The sequence below is a fragment of the Dreissena polymorpha genome, chromosome 12 (genome assembly GCF_020536995.1).
Source record: "Dreissena polymorpha isolate Duluth1 chromosome 12, UMN_Dpol_1.0, whole genome shotgun sequence".
NCBI classification, from domain to species: Eukaryota; Metazoa; Mollusca; class Bivalvia; order Myida; family Dreissenidae; genus Dreissena; species Dreissena polymorpha.
In genome coordinates, this window is record NC_068366.1 from 16129339 (window position 1) to 16148563 (window position 19225).

Sequence of the window (19225 nt, forward strand, 5' to 3'; positions counted from 1 at the left end):
TCTAAGTGTGACTTTTAGTGCTAACAGTGGGAAAATGATGATGTTGCTGGTTATGACAGTTTCGAGGATTAGGAAAATGATCATGATTATTATGATGATTTTTTAGTTGCAGCATATGGTCGTTCTCATCAAAGTTGTCTAAAATATTTCATTTTAATGCTTTTACACGTTAAATAGCATTCCTAGATATACTAGTAATTGTCAAATCACGTTGTACCTACAAATTTCAGATCAATAAACACAATTAAACTATAAACAGACTCAAAAGAATTCACCACAAAAAAACTCACTTACATATTTGTTCTAAATTTAAATATTGACGCTATAGTTATTCCTTTTTAGACTGTACGTGCTTGTATTGAAAAAACGTTTGAAACATAATTGTTTCACCTCAGTCTTTCCCGTTCAAAAACAAGTTTGTTCGTTCAAATATACAATTGAGTTATGAGTAGTAAAAATAAAAAAGTTAATTTGTTAATAAACATCAGAAAAAAGAAACAAGCTGAGCAACACAATAAAATAAAGACATTCACATGGCGGGTAATGCTGTTTTGTTGCTGCTGTATTCATGTTTTATTTTATCACGATGACAGTGATGATGATGATGATTGGATGAGGCAGTGAGTACGGAAAAAATAAACACGTTTCAGTAGTTAATCTGTCCAAAGACAACGCGCTAAACTATTTTACCGGTTTTAAAGTCCTTTTTATATTCACATAATATGCTTACCTTAAATACATACTTGATGTCAAATGGCTATAGTAGTTATATAGCATATGCAAACTTAAAGCTGAATATGTATACACTACAATGTGGATTTCCCACGCACTCAGTCCAAACATTCCAGCTCAATACCTTCATAACAATTCAAGGTAGCAAAAACCATTTTGTCCATTTGTTAATAAAAATTACATTGACTAAACTAGCATGTAATTCAATCCTACTCTAGGTCTGCATAAAAACTACATACAAACAAAACAAAGAACAACACCCTCATCATCGCTAAAGTTATTGTCCGGCAGCTCTTTTTGTATATTTTATTATCAATGCCATTGACCTTGCTGCACAAAAGCTACATTCCGACTGAAGGTATTTAGCAAACAATTTTATCCATTTTTTTTACAAAAATAAACTTGACTCTATTGGTCTCAAATGTAACCCGATTCAGGTCAGAATAAGAGTTTGTGACCATGCATGATGATCTCAAATACATGTGCGATGTGTCAATGAATATCTGTTGAAGTTATGTTTTTGTTGCATGCACACATTAACATTTCTAATTGCACTCAAACCTTAACCTAAGTATTTTTAAGTTAACAAGAGATTTGCTTGTCAGAAACACAATGCCCCCTATTGCGCCGCTTTGAAATAAATTTTCAATATATCATTCGACAGTTTTACAAATAATCTCCCTTTTAAAGCGTATTACTTCCTTTGGATTGTATTTTTTGACTTTTGACATTGAAGGATGACCTTGACCTTTCACCACTCAAAATATGCAGCTTTATGAGATGCATGCATGCCAAATACCAAGTTGCTAGCTTCAATATTAAAAAAGTTTTGAGACACACACAATGAATGACAGACAGACAGACAGGCCAAAAACAATATACCTCCGATCTTTCGAGCCGGGGGCATAAAAAGGAGGGATATTATCATGCTGAAAGGCTGGTTAGAATATTCCCTTTTTTGAATTTACTCCAACACTGCAGTTCAATTCTTATAAATGGGTGGAGAACTTTGTTCACACACTGTATTAATAAAAAAATATGCGGTTACAATTTTTATTAATATATAACATATCGATAAGAGCATAAAATCAAGGCTTTTAAAACGAGTTGTTTCTTTGTCGTATAACCCTTATCTTTGGTAAAAGAAATATATTATAAAAAAAACACTTGCATCAAGTGTTTTGAAATGATAAGGAGAGAGAATATCTACTAAACATCATAATTCTGCCGTTACATTTACATTGTTGGAAACTTCGGTTATGGAGAGGTGATTTAAAGCGATATTATGGGCATCTAACAGTATATGCTATGTTGATAGGTGTCTATCGCAACCCTTGTTTATGTTTGGTGTGTATACACTTATATTGATTAATGCAGCATCAACATACCAAAACAATATCCCGGAAATAGAAAAATAATGCATTTGAATATCATCATGTAAAATATCAAATATAATATATATATATTTTATGAACAACTAGTAGCCAGATGAGTTGTAGATAATTGATCAGTTACCACATTTTAACAAACTCTTTTGACCTAAGTTCTTTTCAGCTTAATTTAACAGTGAAAAATGCCCATAATATCACTTTAAATATAATGCTGTGTTATTTTGTTACCGGCGCATACGAATACACATCTAACGGGATGTTGACTGGTGATAAGAACATTGCTCTGGTAACAAAATCATCTTTTCACGAATAAATAGGATAACAAGGATACATTATTGAAGTGATTCAGGTTATTTCCATTGATCATGTTTATAACTTATTAATTGTACACGCTAGAAGAAAATAAGAATTTGCCATTATATTAAAATTACTCAAATGCCGTTGTTTATAAACATGCATAGTACCTACCGGATAGTGTACTGTTCCTTGTTGCATTCTTCTTTTTATTAAGCACTTCATTTTCTTTCCTTCGTATTTTTTTAAGTACATCATCTCCTTTCCTTTGTATCGTTTCAAGTACGTCATCTCCTGTACTTTGTACAGTTTCCAGTACATCCTCTCCTTTCCTTTGTACCGTTTCAAGTACGTCATCTCCTCTACTTTGTACAGTTTCCAGTACATCCTCTCCTTTCCTTTGTACTGTTTCAAGTATGTCAACTTCTTTCGTTTGTAAAGTTTTTAGAACGTCATCGCCTTTCCTTTGTATTGTTTCAATTTCTTTACTTATGTTTTCATTTAAAGCATCGACCATTTCTTTGACAAGTTTATCCCTTTCTTGTTCAAGAGCTTCTTTTATTTGTGCAATCAAATTGTCTTTCAAATGCTGAAAAGTGGTTGCAATATCTTCAGTAGTAATTGCTAGCGTTCCATTCTTCAGTTGTGAAAACATAAGCGTGCAATAGTTATAATTTGCGATACATAAACTGCTTTAAATTGAGACGCGATATCAGTTTAACAAATCATCTTACCAAATTTTTATGAAGATATAACTATAAATTGGACTGCAAAAGGTTCAACAAGTTTTTCTGTTATTTTACACAGTGACATAGTTTTTGACCTCACATGACCTTTAACTCTACAAATATATGATTGAGACGAATGTTCCAACAAGTAAAATGTTGACGACTTACAAAATGCGATCACTATAGCTCACCATGAGCACGTTGTGCGCAGGTGAGTTAAGAAGTGCAGAATGCGCTACTTATATACATTATCAAATCATATTAATCCATTTGTAATGTGCACCATATACAATACCCTTTTGTCAAACCTGTTTTAGCTTCTCAACTGCAGTTTTCGACGCAGCTTGGTGGTTGAAATGTTTCAGGCTCTGCAACAGCGCCACTAGAGTGTCGATGACTCTGTCAGTGTCATGGCTGGTCATGGACATTGTGGAGGAATGGCATACAGCTTGCCTTACATCTCTAGCCTGAAATGTCAGCTTGTCTTCAACCATTTGTGCATTGTGTGAGTGAATGCATGTCTTAGTTATTACTGGTGTATCCAACCTCTTTAATTATTTCAACACCAATAAAGTAAATATCAAGAAAGTAAATTTATCAACTTCATTATGTACACATGAGTATTCTGATTTCATAAAATGATAAGATAATGTCGATTGAAACTTACCATATAGTAATTGACTCATTTTGACATTAAATCAGAATCATAAAATGACGTATTTCAACTGTTTATATTTTGCTAAATTATTGTTCGATAAAATAGTTTGTCAATGTTATCATCTATTAAAATATATATTTATTCCATAAATGTTCTTAACATTTGTTTACCACACTTGATTGTCATGGTCATTGAAAACGATTATTCTGAAAGTGTCCTGTTCATTTCCAGTTGTTAAAACTAAACGTTAAATAATATATATTGCATTGGTTTGGCATATTACATTAAAAAAAATTACATACTAAATCACAGGCATCAGCCCCATATCAAAACAAAGCGCCCCCATGTTCCCCAGGTAATGGGCTCAGCTGTAAGTGCGATAACTTCTCATAGGACATACATATAGTGGAAGCGACCTCTATTCCTTTTAATGACTTTGTGTCAGACATTGACCGATCAAAATCAATAAGATTTTGAGAATGGCTGTCTCTATCAGTAGGTACACAAATGTACAGGGAGCGCAAAGTTGAATATTGAAATTGGCAGTCAGGAGCCAATGAATTAATTGAAATAGTTCATACATCATGCCTCGATTAATTGCCTTGTGCTTTTGTATGCTTCTGGAAAGTAAATTGACCCATTGAAATAACACTCAGGAATGAGAAAATACAACGAGGACATCTTTTCTAAAATAAAGGTTTTTCTGGCACTGGCAATACTTTTGGAGCTCGTTTACAGGTCAGATTTGGAATCTATACTGTCAAATGAAAAGTTGCACGTGAAAAGGTACTAAACATGTACGGTTTTTTAACAATTGTTCAAAGTAAATAGACATGCACTGTAAAGTGTAACATTTAATTAAATCAAAATGCTAAAAGTATCATCATAATCTACAATCAATGACAAAGAAGAAAAATAAAGGTTTTATGGACTGTCTTTTTATAAATGAAATGAAGCTTTTTCAAATCTACAACCCATTTCAGCCTCTATGAAAGAAATTAGTGCACAATTAATTAGGCTTATCAGTTATTTCATGCGCAGCAGGTTAAAGGTAATATATTAATAAAAGTCAGATAAATTCATTAATAAAACACCATGAACACTTAAGCGTGCTGGTTTACGTTTGTAAATATTTTGCCCAAACTGCCAAATGTGCTTATTTCTAATTATTGATGATGGTAATGGTGTTATGGGTAGCATTAACAAGTGCTGAATTGATAAAACTATTAACAGAAACCACTTCTCTTTTTACTCAATACTCCGTAATTTCACTTCAGGTAGAAGTCACTTCTTCCTAAAATTTAAACGTTGGCTCCCTGAGACCCCTTTGATGGTTGATTGTTTTGCTAATTGTATTTTCATGTCAAGATCATCATAGAACATTGGCTTTAACAATTATAAATTCATGGGACCTGGGCCCAGAGGATGGGATGCGGGTTGACGGGATGGGGTCCAAAGACAGGGGGTGATTTGTATGATACCCCTGCGTGTGAACTGAAAATGCCTTTTAGTAATTTTTAAGTACAAAATAACTTAAAGCCACTCACCTTGAAATGAAGTACATGTTAATCAATACATATAGATGTAATTTTAAAGTGTGCAAAATTGTCATTAAATCTAAAGCCTAGTTAGCAAGTTTTTTTTTTTATTGTAAAACCGAAAGAAGTATTTTAATACTTATACGTCCATTTCGACAAACGCGATTCTTTTTAAGATTAAAAGCGCAAAAAAGACACTTTTCTACCTTGTAACCACCATATATATTCTAATTGAGATAGATAAAATTAAATCTATAGCCTATTTAGCATGTAATTTACTATTTTTCAAACGGAACCGTATTTAAAACCGAAAGTAGGATTTCTAAACGTATACGTCCATTTCGACAAACGCGATTATTTGTAAGTTTTAAAGAGCGAAAGAGATGGACTTCTACCTTGTAACCAACAGATATATTATAATTTGCATAGATAAAATATGTTTCTTATTTATACTTAAATTTACTATGCCATATATTTCATTTCAATGTGTTTGGCTTTAACATTAATTTTGTTTATCGCAATTGTGAAGATTATCATGTATTAATTTCTAGACATTCTGCAGTAATAGTACCTTGAGGCAGACATTTTCCTTTTGTGTCAGGTCGTCCTTGAAATACATTTGAAGGAATTCACAGTTGTACATAATATTAACTATGCCGTTGAAGTCGGCCTCTTCTTCTTTATTAACGTCCTTGTATCCGTCTTTTGAGAGATAGCATTTTGCAATTTGCCAGGGTTCGGCGCACCATTTAGACGCATCTGTGTTTACCCAGGTAGGGCCTTGAAAACTTTTTGGTTTCGAACGATTGCGAAATCGGTGATGGTTTACAATTTCCTTACATATTTCATTGCATAATTTAGCTCTGCAATTTTGAGGCTTAGGAATGGCATGAAATGCGCATCTTCCGTTTTGATAATGACAGCATTTATTATCGGCGTCACAAGTCAAAACGTTTGGAGTGTGACACTGACTGCAGACATTGATCTCCGGAATACCGTGTTTTCTATTGATCTCTTTACGAATGGTATGATACAGTTCATGAGTAATCTCTTTCACAATGTCGAGAAGGCAGTCACGTGTGATGTTCATACCCATGGCCGCCTTAAACCAGTTCTGGGTTTCCGGTTTGCGAAGGATATCAGTGTAATCCGACATTTTCCTTCACAATAATTTAATTTTCTGTAGAAAAAAGTTATAGTTATTATTACTAAATGTAAATACATTTAAGTTGGTTTGATTGATAACTATATAATATGTTACAAGCACATGTTTCGAAATATTACTTAAATATTATGTAAATTATTTATTAACACAATTACTTAACAATAAACAATTATAATCTAAAGTCTGTATTTACACAATAACTTCATTATAAACAATTGTTTTGCTAACTATTTTTTAACGCAATTACTTAAATGTTAACGAGGTCAGGAACTTTAATGAACTTAAGATGCCAACTGAATAAAATCAATTTGTACTGCTCTACTTGAGTGAACTGATATACCAGATGGTAAAAAATGCAGAACAGCAGCTAAAGTAGGCCTTTTAACCGTTGTGTTTAACCGATTGTGTTTCTTTTGATGATACCAGTTCTACCACAAATTGTCATCAAAAAGTAAACAAATAATTGTACATGATAACATCCCTTGATGCCAAACAAAGAACAATTAAAAAGTAAACAACATAGTAACTAGCTAAAGAAACTTCAGCGTACAGTTTATATAGTATTGACAGACCTGTACGCTGAAGCTAACCCCGTATCGAAAGTCAACCAGTCATAACATATTTATGTCACGCTATAAATCAAAGAAAGCTCATTTTCTTGGATACATTTCTACATATATTGGTGAATGAATATAAAATACTGCATCGGGGATTATTTTAAGGTTCAAATGTTTCAAATGCATCTTACAATATACGAAAATAACTCTCATCAGTCTGAAATTCACAATTTTGACGCCATTGTCGCTTTGTCACGTGACGTGTTTTCATTTAGATACTTTCGGATCGACCTTGACATTATTTGCTGAAATTGTAAACATTACTTTCGTTTTTTGAAATCGGTGTGTAGAAATACCGAATTCCCCGTAATTACCGAAATCCCCCGAAATCCCCAGAAATCTCCCGAATTCCCCAATAAAATTTATTATTTATCAAAATACTGCGGATATTAAGATAGAATATTGCAAAATACAATCAATTCACTGATGAAAATTTGTTTTTATCCATGTTTGGTAGTGAAAAACTAAAATATATACATAATTATTGGGATTCCGAGTATGAATCCATAGTGCATGTTTTCACAAGCACGATCAGGTACAGAAATCCCCGCTGTAAAGCTCTTCAAGTGTCAAAAAATCATCTGAGTGGCTTTTTGATATTAGAAAGAAGAGGTACAGACAAAAACTTAACAACAATATCCCACTTCTTTTGAAAAATATTGACTTGTAGCGGGGATTTCGGTAATTCTACATTCGCCCACCGAGTACCGAAATCCCCCATATTTACATCTGAAAGTGTCAAAATTATCATTAATTTTGTATTCTTGGTTTTTGGCTTTGCTTGAATGTTAACGTGCAAAAAATAATATTAATGTTAATTATTAAGCACACTTGACAGCATAAGTTGCCTCTTAAGGGGGAGTTCCGTGATTCTTCATTCGCCCGCCGAGTACCGAAATCCCCCATATTCACGCCTTACAGGGTCAATATGTCATCGGTACGATTGTTTCTTGGCATCGGATAACTGTTGATTTACAAATAATGATATTAATATTAATTTTTAAGCACTCTTAACACCATACGCTGCCTCTTAGCGGGGATTTCGGTAATTCTACACAAGAGCATAGACGCGCGCCGAGTACCGAAATCCCCCATATTCACGCCTGACAGGGTCAATATGTCAACTTATTGGTAAGGAGGGACTTCCTTGAAACTAAAAATACCATAAAAGCGGAAAGTGTCGTCCCTGATTAGCCTGTGCGGACTGCACAGTCTAATCTGGAGGGACACTTTACGCACATGCATTAAGCCCAATTATGTCAGAAAAAGACATAAAGTTATGGCGACAGTGGTCTTAGATGTGGTGACATACAGTAAACTTATAATAATCAAGAACATTTAAAACGCTCATCATTAAAAGAGTTTGACTGACAGTGCGCGAAAAATATTTGCGTGAAATCATTCGATTTCAAGTCAGTTACTTCGTTCACGTGCTAACAGCCAATGCGATGTATATCATTGCCAATGTCGGTTATTCTTCCCACACTCTGTTTTGGTTTTGACATTGTATCTTCACAAAGAAACGTAGACGTTGGATATAGCTATCACTAAACGATATTACTTTAGCCATTGTAAAATAATATTTTGCCAGTAAAATCGAGCTGTGCTTAATTACTATAGTTGATACAATAGTGATAAAGATGTCAGCACACTTCAAACTTAAAAATAAAATGATAAGTGTCTAAGGCATACATTTGGTAAATTTAGGTTTTATTTGTTAATATCCACATTCACACTTTGATTATGTTTTATTATTGTATTTGTTATTTACCTGTTTGGAGTAAATACAGTGTATTCATTCGGGTCTGCTGGCGTTATGATAAAGGTCTTTTGATGTGAAAAGCTGGGTTTCTGACATAATTTTAATCGTATTTTTAATGCACAATTTATGAAACAATGAATATATTGGCGCGCTGGAACATGATTTATAAATCAAGCTGACATAATAGTATCATTTTTTAATAATGTGTAATTTAATTCGCATCTCTCGCTTAACTCAACGTTCAATGGCACGCGCACTTAACAAAAGTATAAAACAATGATTCATTTAGTTTTTAATATAAATTATGTACAAATATTATGTTATACATTGTTCGATTGTTTTGTTTTTATTATTCAACCAGAAAGAAATAATAAAACTTTGTTACATATAAAGCGCTTTACTTTTGCAAAATGCTACATTAAATAAAGAAATAGTTTCCTTTGTTAAGTGGACGTGCTTGGCATTTTTTTTTTTGAAATACAATAGGATTTTGACCTTATACTTCATGCAATCCAATTTTTGGGGCGACAAAATTTAGTATTCTGCGCTCGGCCGCTGATGGTGTATTGTAATATATACCATTTAAAAACAGGCTAGCAGACAACATGTATCAGTTTGATAAGAGAACTGATGTATTTATTGAACGTGAATAACATCACCAACAAAGACTGTTTTGAAGTTATACATTTGCCCAGAATAATTGCATAACATTATTCATCTAGTGACCAAGTGCATTAATCTGCGTTCGACCGCTGTTGGGTATTTTACTGTTTAGTAACACCTTAATAACATCATTTCTAAACTGACGGAAGCGGGAGATGCGAAACGGAAATAAAGAAATATTGGCTCTTTTTTTGATGTAGTTTCGGTGATGGCTATTGTTTTTCCTAAATAAAAATAATTCTGTATCAGGTTGCTGGACTGATTTCAGTGTGAATCAGGTAGTTTTAAATAATATTTACTTTGAGTTTGTATTTACACTACAATTTGTTTACAAAACAAGCAAGAATAATCTAAAATACCGGGAAATGTCATTCTAAATTTGAAAACACTTGAGCACATGGTATGTTACTAAAAATAGAAATAACGTCATATGAGCATGAAATCTCGGGAGATTCGCATTTCAAGCAAGTCTGTCACATCGCTGTTTTTCTCGATATGTAAAAGCTGAATAGATAAATTTTAAACGTTTAAGATAGTATTTTGTGAAAGATTATATCAGTTAAATGTGAAAAATGTCTATCTTTCCGATCAAGTGGTTGATTTGGGACAATAACTGCATTTAAATTAAAAGCTGTTTTGGACCGGTCTTTATTTAACTGTCAACTTTTCGGAAATTTCTGGTTGACTTTCCTAATGGGATTGGTCCATAACTATAAAGTCGCGCCGGTCAAAAATCATAAAAAGCGACATTTAAAGTTATGGTAGCCAGAACTACATAGTAACGATAGTTACCTCCCCTTAATACATTCCGGTTTCAACGTTTGTACACATTTTTACGATATACCACCACACCGATTGACTAGAATCCTAAAATTCACCAATAAAGATACTTTAAATGTCCGCAATGGATGATCCGCTCACAACGACCTTGTGGAACGCAAAGTCCTTTGGCCTTGGTGTTTCCTCCAGGGAAGTGGAAAACGACAACAGGCGAGGCATGGTAATGTTATGCGCATGCGTCAACGAGGTACTTTAAATAGATTCTGGAAATTTATGTTTATAAATAAAGCGGTCAAAATATAGCCTGGTTTATTTTTAGCTGTGTGAAATGCACATGGTGTCGGTTTGATTTTCGCGCGATGGAAACAACGTGGAATGAACTTTTCTCATGGAAAGAAAACAGTTTTTTCGGAAGTTGTATATCTTTAAGCGACTGTGAAGATATAATTAATGAATATTAATATTGTACATGCACATCGTTTGTACAAGTGCTGTCATCGAAGAATTTTGGAAGTTTTGATTTCTCAGGTAAATAAATGTATGATGCATGCTGATATCTGCATATTATGACATAACTAAATCTGGTAGTTTAACGGTAGTTTTAAGTGCATTTAACATTCAAAATGATTTAAAAAACGCTGAAATTGATGCCATTAAGTAATTTGTAACACTATTAAATCGTAGATTGGTGCAAGGCAATGGTGCCTTTTAAAATAATTTGTGACTGAACTTAATCATTAAAACCAAGCATCCATTCGCATAACCAAATTGAACATGGCCCCGGCGACGACGTAAAATTTATGTCAATTTAGCACAACGTCGCCAGATTTTCACACTATGTTACTAGCAAAAAACCCCATAAGATGCATCAACATGACTTGATAACACGTGTGTGATTATTTAGTAGAACATAATGCTATCATAAAGGTAGATCTAAATGTTGAAAAACTTCGAGATACTACTCGGAATCGCTTTCAATATACTTAGTACGATTCTTCGAATGTTGTTATGAGCGTAATAACAACAGGAATATCATTGTCTGTGCTTTGAGAATAGAATAACACCTACATGAACTGATGTCATCAACGTCAACTAGCAGGTAGAGGATTAGAGCTATTTCATTAAATGATATATGTTGACAATAAAATACCATGCCTTTGCTGTTGTTATGAGCGTATAACAACATGCAGAGCATGTTTTATATGTTGACAATAGAATACCATGTATTGACTGCTGTCATGAACATATAACAAGAGGCGTGGCATGGTCTATATGGCAACAATAAAATATCCTGCCTTGACAGTTGTCATAAACATATTACAACATTAAGAGCATGTTCTATATGATAACCATAGAATACTATGCATTGACTGTTGTTATGAACGCATCACAACAGGCGGAGCATGTTCCATATGTTGATGATAGAGTACCATGCCTTGGCTGTTGTAATAAACATGTAACAACAGGAAAAGCCTGTTCTATATGTTGACAATAGAATATTCAGCCTTGCCTGTTCTCATGAACGTATAACAACAGGCAGGGCATGCTCTATATGTTGAATAGGAAACCGTGCCTTTACCGTGTTGTCATGAGCATATAACAACAGGCAGAGCATGTTGTATAAGTTGATAATAGCGTACCATGCCTAGGACTATTGTAATGAACATATAACAACAGGCAGAGCATGTTTTATATGTTATATGTTGACAATAGGAAACCGTGCCTTTACCGTGTTGTCATGAACATATAACAACAGGCAGAGAATGTTGTTTAAGTTGATAATAGCGTACCATGCCTAGGACTGTTGTAATGAACATATAACAACAGACAGAGCATGTTATATATGTTAACAATGGAATACCATGTCTTGACTGTTGTAATGAACATATAACAACAGGCGTAGCATGTTCTATATGACAGCAATAGAATACCCTGCCTTCATTGCTTTCATGAATATATAACAACAGTAAGAGAATGTTCTATATGAAAACAATATAATACTATGTATGGCCTGTTGCTATGAACGCATAACAACAGGCGGAGCATGTTTTATATGTTGACAATAGGAAACCGTGCCTTTACCGTTGTCATGAACATATAACAACAGGTAGAGCATGTTGTATAAGTTGATAATAGCATACCATGCCTAGACTGTTGTAATGAACATATAACAACAAGAGAGCATGTCCTATATGTTGACAATAAAATACAATGCCTTGGCTGTTGTCATGAACGTATAACAATAGGCGGAGCATGTTCTATATGTTGACAACAAAGTACCATGCTTTGGCTGTAGTCATGAACGCATAACAACAGGCGGAGCATGCTCTATATTTCGGCAATAGAATACCATGCCTTGGCTGTTGTCTAGAGTGTATAACAAAAATTAGAGCATGTTCTATATGTTGACAACAAAGTACCATGCCTTGGCTGTAGTCATGAACACATAACAACAGGCGGAGCATGCTCTATATGTCGGCAATAGAATACAATGCCTTGGCTGTTGTCTAGAGTGTATAACAACAAACGGAGCATGTTCTATATGTTGACGATAGAATACCATGCCTTGGCTATTGTCATGAACGCATAACAACAGGCGGAGCGTGTTCTATATGTTGGCAATAGAATACCATGCCTTGGCTGTTGTCTAGAGTGTATAACAACACTCGGAGAAAGTTCAATATGTTGACAATAGAAAACCATGCCTTGGCTGTTGTCATGAACGTATAACAATAGGCGAAGCATGTTCTATATCTTGACAACAAAGTACCATGCCTTGGCTGTAGTCATGAACGCATAACATCAGGCGGAGCATGCTCTATATGTCGGCAATAGAATACAATGCCTTGGCTTTTGTCTAGAGGGCATAACAACAATCGGAGTATGTTCTATATGTTGACAATAGGAAACCGTGCCTTTACCGTTGTCATGAACATATAACAACAGGCAGAGCATGTTGTATAAGTTTATACTAGCGCACCATACCTTGACTGTTGTAATGAACATATAACAACAAGCAGAGCATGTTCTATATGTTGACAATAAAATACCATGCCTTGGCTGTTGTCATGAACGTATAACAACAGGTGGAGCATGTTCTATATGTTGACAACAAAGAACCATGCCTTTGCTGTAGTCATGAACGCATAACAACAGGCGGAGCATCGTCTATATGTCGGCAATAGAATACCATGCCTTGGCTGTTGTCATGAACGTTTAACAATAGGCGGAGCATGTTCTATATGTTGACAATAGAATACCATGCCTTGGCTGTTGTCTTCAACGTATAACAACAGATGGGTCATTTTCTGTATCTTGACAATAAAATATCATGCCTTGACTGCTGTCATGAACATATAACATCTGGTTATAAATGTTGTATATGTTGACAAAAAATACCATGCCTTGGCTGTTGTCATGGACGCATAACAACAGGCGGAGCATGTTCTAATTGTCGGCAATAGAACACATGCCTTGGCTGTTGTATAGTGTGTATAACAACAATCGGAGCATGTTCTATATGTTTACAATAGAATACCATGCCTTGGCTGGCTGTTGTCATGAACGTTTAACAATAGGCGAAGCATGTTCTATATGTTGGCAATAGAATACCATGCCTTGGCTGTTGTCTAGAGTGTATAACAACACTCGGAGAAAGTTCAATATGTTGACAATAGAAAACCATGCCTTGGCTGTTGTCATGAACGTATAACAATAGGCGAAGCATGTTCTATATCTTGACAACAAAGTACCATGCCTCGGCTGTAGTCATGAACGCATAACATCAGGCGGAGCATGCTCTATATGTCGGCAATAGAATACAATGCCTTGGCTTTTGTCTAGAGGGCATAACAACAATCGGAGTATGTTCTATATGTTGACAATAGGAAACCGTGCCTTTACCGTTGTCATGAACATATAACAACAGGCAGAGCATGTTGTATAAGTTTATACTAGCGCACCATGCCTTGACTGTTGTAATGAACATATAACAACAAGCAGAGCATGTTCTATATGTTGACAATAAAATACCATGCCTTGGCTGTTGTCATGAACGTATGACAACAGGTGGAGCATGTTCTATATGTTGACAACAAAGAACCATGCCTTTGCTGTAGTCATGAACGCATAACAACAGGCGGAGCATCGTCTATATGTCGGCAATAGAATACCATGCCTTGGTTGTTGTCATGAACGTTTAACAATAGGCGGAGCATGTTCTATATGTTGACAATAGAATACCATGCCTTGGCTGTTGTCTTCAACGTATAACAACAGATGGGTCATTTTCTGTATCTTGACAATAAAATATCATGCCTTGACTGCTGTCATGAACATATAACATCTGGTTATAAATGTTGTATATGTTGACAAAAAATACCATGCCTTGGCTGTTGTCATGGACGCATAACAACAGGCGGAGCATGTTCTAATTGTCGGCAATAGAACACATGCCTTGGCTGTTGTATAGTGTGTATAACAACAATCGGAGCATGTTCTATATGTTTACAATAGAATACCATGCCTTGGCTGGCTGTTGTCATGAACGTTTAACAATAGGCGAAGCATGTTCTATATGTTGACAATAGAATACCATGCATTGGCTGTTGTCTTGAACGTGTGACAACAGGCGGAGTATGTGCTATATGTTCGCAATAGATTACCATGCCTTGGTTGTTGTCTTGAACGTGTGACAACAGGCGGAGCATGTGCTATATGTTGGCAATAGAATACCATGCATTGGCTGTTGTCTAGAGTGTATAACAACAATCGGAGCATGTTCTATATGTTGACGATAGAATACCATGCATTGGCTGTTGTCATGAACGTTTAACAATAGGCGGAGCATGTTCTATATGTTGACAATAGAATACCATGCCTTTGCTGTTGTCTTAAACGTATAACAACATATCGGGCATGTTCTGTATGTTGACAATAAAATATCATACCTTGACTGCTGTCATGAACATATAAAACCTGGTAATACATGTTGTATATGTTGATAAAATATACCATGCCTTGGCTGTTGTCATGGACGCATAACAACAGGCGGAGCATGTTCTATATGTCGGCAATAGAATACCATGCCTTGGCTGTTGTATTGAACGTGTGACAACAGGCGGAGCATGTGCTATATGTTGGCAATAGAATACCATGACTTGGCTGTTGTCTAGAGTGTATAACAACAATCGGAGAAAGTTCTATATGTTGACAATAGAAAACCATGCCTTGGCTGTTGTCATGAACGTATAACAATATGCGAAGCATGTTCTATATGTTGACAACAAAGTACCATGCCTTGGCTGTAGTCATGAACGCATATTATCAGGCGGAGCATGTTCTATATGTCGGCAATAGAATACCATGCCTTGGCTGTTGTATAGTGTGTATAACAACAATCGGAGCATGTTCTATATGTTTACAATAGAATACCATGCCTTGGCTGGCTGTTGTAATGAACGTTTAAAAATAGGCGGAGCATGTTCTATATGTTGACAATAGAATACCATGCATTGGCCGTTGTCTTGAACGTGTGACAACAGGCGGAGCATGTGCAATATGTTGGCAATAGAATACCATGCCTTGGCTGTTGTCTTGAATGTGTGACAACAGGCGGAGCATGTGCGATATGTTGGCAATAGAATGCCATGCATTGGCTGTTGTCTAGAGTGTATAACAACAATCGGAGCATGTTCTATATGTTGACGATAGAATACCATGCATTGGCTGTTGTCATGCACGTTTAACAATAGGCGGAGCATGTTCTATATGTTGACAATAGCATACCATGCCTTGGCTGTCGTCTTTAACGTATAACAACATATTGGGCATGTTCTGTATGTTGACAATAAAATATCATGCCTTGACTGCTGTCATGAACATGTAACACCTGGTAATACATGTTGTATATGTTGACAAAAAATACCATGCCTTGGCTGTTGTCATGGACGCATAACAACAGGCGGAGCATGTTCTATATGTCGGTAATAGAATACCATGCCTTGGCTGTTGTCTTGAACGTGTGACAACAGGCGGAGCATGTGCTTTATGTTGGCAATAGAATACCATGCCTTGGCTGTTGTCTAGAATGTATAACAACAATCGGAGACAGTTCTATATGTTGACAATAGAAAACCATGCCTTGGCTGTTTTCATGAAGGTATAACAATAGGCGAAGCATGTTCTATATGTTGACAACAAAGTACCATGCCTTGGGGCTGTAGTCATGAACGCATAACATCAGGCGGAGCATGCTATATTTGTCGGCAATAGAATACCATTGCATGGCTGTTGTCTAGTGGGCATAACAACAATCGGAGCATGTTCTATATGTTGACAATAGGAAACCGTGCCTTTATCGTTTTTCATGAACATATAACAACAGGCAGAGAATGTTTTATAAGTTGATACTAGCGTACCATGCCTAGACTGTTGTAATGAACATATAACAACAAGCAGAGCATGTTCTATATGTTGACAATAGAATACCATGCCTTGGCTGTTGTCATGAACGTATAACAATAGGCGGAGCATGTTCTGTATGTTGACAACAAAGTACCATGCCTTGGCTGTAGTCATGAACGCAAAACGACAGGCGGAGCATGCCATATATGTCGGCAATAGAATACCATGCCTTGGCTGATGTCTAGAGTGTATAACAACAATCGGAGCATGTTCTGTATGTTGACGATAGAATACCATGCCTTGGCTGTTGTCATGAACGTTTAACAAAAGGCGGAGCATGTTCTATATATTGACAATAGAAAACCATGTCTTGGCTGTTGTCTTCAACGTATAACAACAGATGGGGCATGTTCTGTATCTTGACAATAAAATATCATGCCTTGACTGCTGTCATGAACATATAACACCTGGTAATTAATGTTGTATAAGTTGACAAAAAATACCATGCCTTGGCTGTTGTCATGGACGCATAACAACAGGCGGAGCATGCTCTATATGTCGGCAATAGAATACCATGCCTTGGCTGTTGTCTAGAGTGTATAACAACAATCGGAGCATGTTCTATATGTTGACGATAGAATACCATGCCTTGGCTGTTGTCATGAACGTATAACAATAGACGAAGCATGTTCTATATGTTGACAACAAAGGACCATGCCTTGGCTGTAGTCATGAACGCATAACATCAGGCGGAGCATGTTCTATATGTCGGCAATAGAATACCCTGCCTTGGCTGTTGTATAGTGTGTATAACAACAATCGGAGCATGTTCTATATGTTTACAATAGAATACCATGCATGGCTGGCTGTTGTCATGAACGTTTAACAATAGGCGGAGCATGTTCTATATGTTGACAATAGAATACCATGCCTTGGCTGTTGTCTTGAACGTGTGACAACAGGCGGAGCATGTGCAATATGTTGGCAATGGAAAACCATGCCTTGGCAGTTGTCTTGAACGTGTGACAACAGGCGGAGCATGTGCTATATGTTGGCAATAGAGTACCATGCCTTGGCAGTTGTCTAGAGTGTATAACAACAATCGGAGAAAGTTCTATATGTTGACAATAGAATACCATGCCTTGCCTGTTGTCATGAACGTATAACAATAGGCGGAGCATGTTCTGTATGTTGACAATAAAGTACCATGCCTTGGCTGTAGTCATGAACGCAAAACGACAGGCGGAGCATGCTCTATATGTCGGCAATATAATATCATGCATTGGCTGTTGTCTAGAGGGCATAACAACAATCGGAGCAGGTTCTATATGTTGACAATAGGAAACCGTGCCTTTACCGTTGTCATGAACATATAACAACAGGCAGAGCATGTTGTATTAGTTGATACTAGCGTACCATGTCTAGACTGTTGTAATGAACATATAACAACAAGCAGAGCATGTTCTATATGTTGACAATAGAATAACATGCCTTGGCTGTTGTCATGAACGTATAACAATAGGCGGAGCATGTTCTATATGTTGACAACAAAGTACCATGCATAGTAGGCTGTAGTCATGAACGCATAACAACAGGCGGAGCATGCTCTATATGTCGGCAATAGAATACCATGCCTTGGCTATTGTCTAGAGGGCATAACAACAATCGGAGCATGTTCTATATGTTGACGATAGAATACCATGCCTTGGCTGTTGTCATGAACGTATAACAATAGGCGAAGTATGTTCTATATGTTGACAACAAAGGACAATGCCTTGGCTGTAGTCATGAACGCATAACATCAGGCGGAGCATGTTCTAATTGTCGGCAATAGAATACCCTGCCTTGGCTGTTGTATAGTGTGTATAACAAAAATCGGAGCATGTTCTATATGTTTACAATAGAATACCATGCCTTGGCTGGCTGTTGTCATGAACGTTTAACAATAGGCGGAGCATGTTCTATATGTTGACAATAGAATACCATGCCTTGGCTGTTGTCTTGAACGTGTGACAACAGGCGGAGCATGAGCAATATGTTGGCAATGGAATACCATGCCTTGGCAGTTGTCTTCAACGTGTGACAACAGGCGGAGCATGTGCTATATGTTGGCAATAGAATACCATGCATTGGCTGTTGTCTAGAGTGTATAACAACAATCGGAGCATGTTCTATATGTTGACGATAGAATACCATGCATTGGCTGTTGTCATGAACGTTTAACAATAGGCGGAGCATGTTCTATATGTTGACAATAGAATACCATGCCTTGGCTGTCGTCTTCAACGTATAACAACATATGGGGCATGTTCTATATGTTGACAATAGGAAACCGTGCCTTTACCGTTGTCATGAACATATAACAACAGGCAGAGCATGTTGTATAAGTTGATACTTGCGTACCATGCCTAGACTGTTGTAATGAACATATAACAACAAGCAGAGCATGTTCTATATGTTGATAATAGAATACCATGCCTTGGCTGTTGTCA

General features: G+C 36.1%; 2 protein-coding genes across 6 annotated transcripts in view; both read right to left on the reverse strand.

Moving 5' to 3' along the window:
• Positions 1-19225, reverse strand: part of LOC127852873 (uncharacterized) — a 106829-nt gene that overhangs the window by 52782 nt on the left and 34822 nt on the right. The window lies entirely within an intron of this gene.
• LOC127852874 (uncharacterized) overlaps positions 1-19225 on the reverse strand; it is a 106288-nt gene that overhangs the window by 52726 nt on the left and 34337 nt on the right. Inside the window, exon 1 of one of the 3 annotated variants that reach the window (XM_052386890.1) lies at positions 10341-10531. The exons of the other annotated variants lie outside the window; for them this stretch is intronic. The gene's annotated coding sequence lies outside the window, so the exon portion shown is untranslated. Of the gene's footprint in view, positions 1-10340; positions 10532-19225 lie in introns of those variants that run through there. 3 annotated transcript variants of the gene reach the window in all.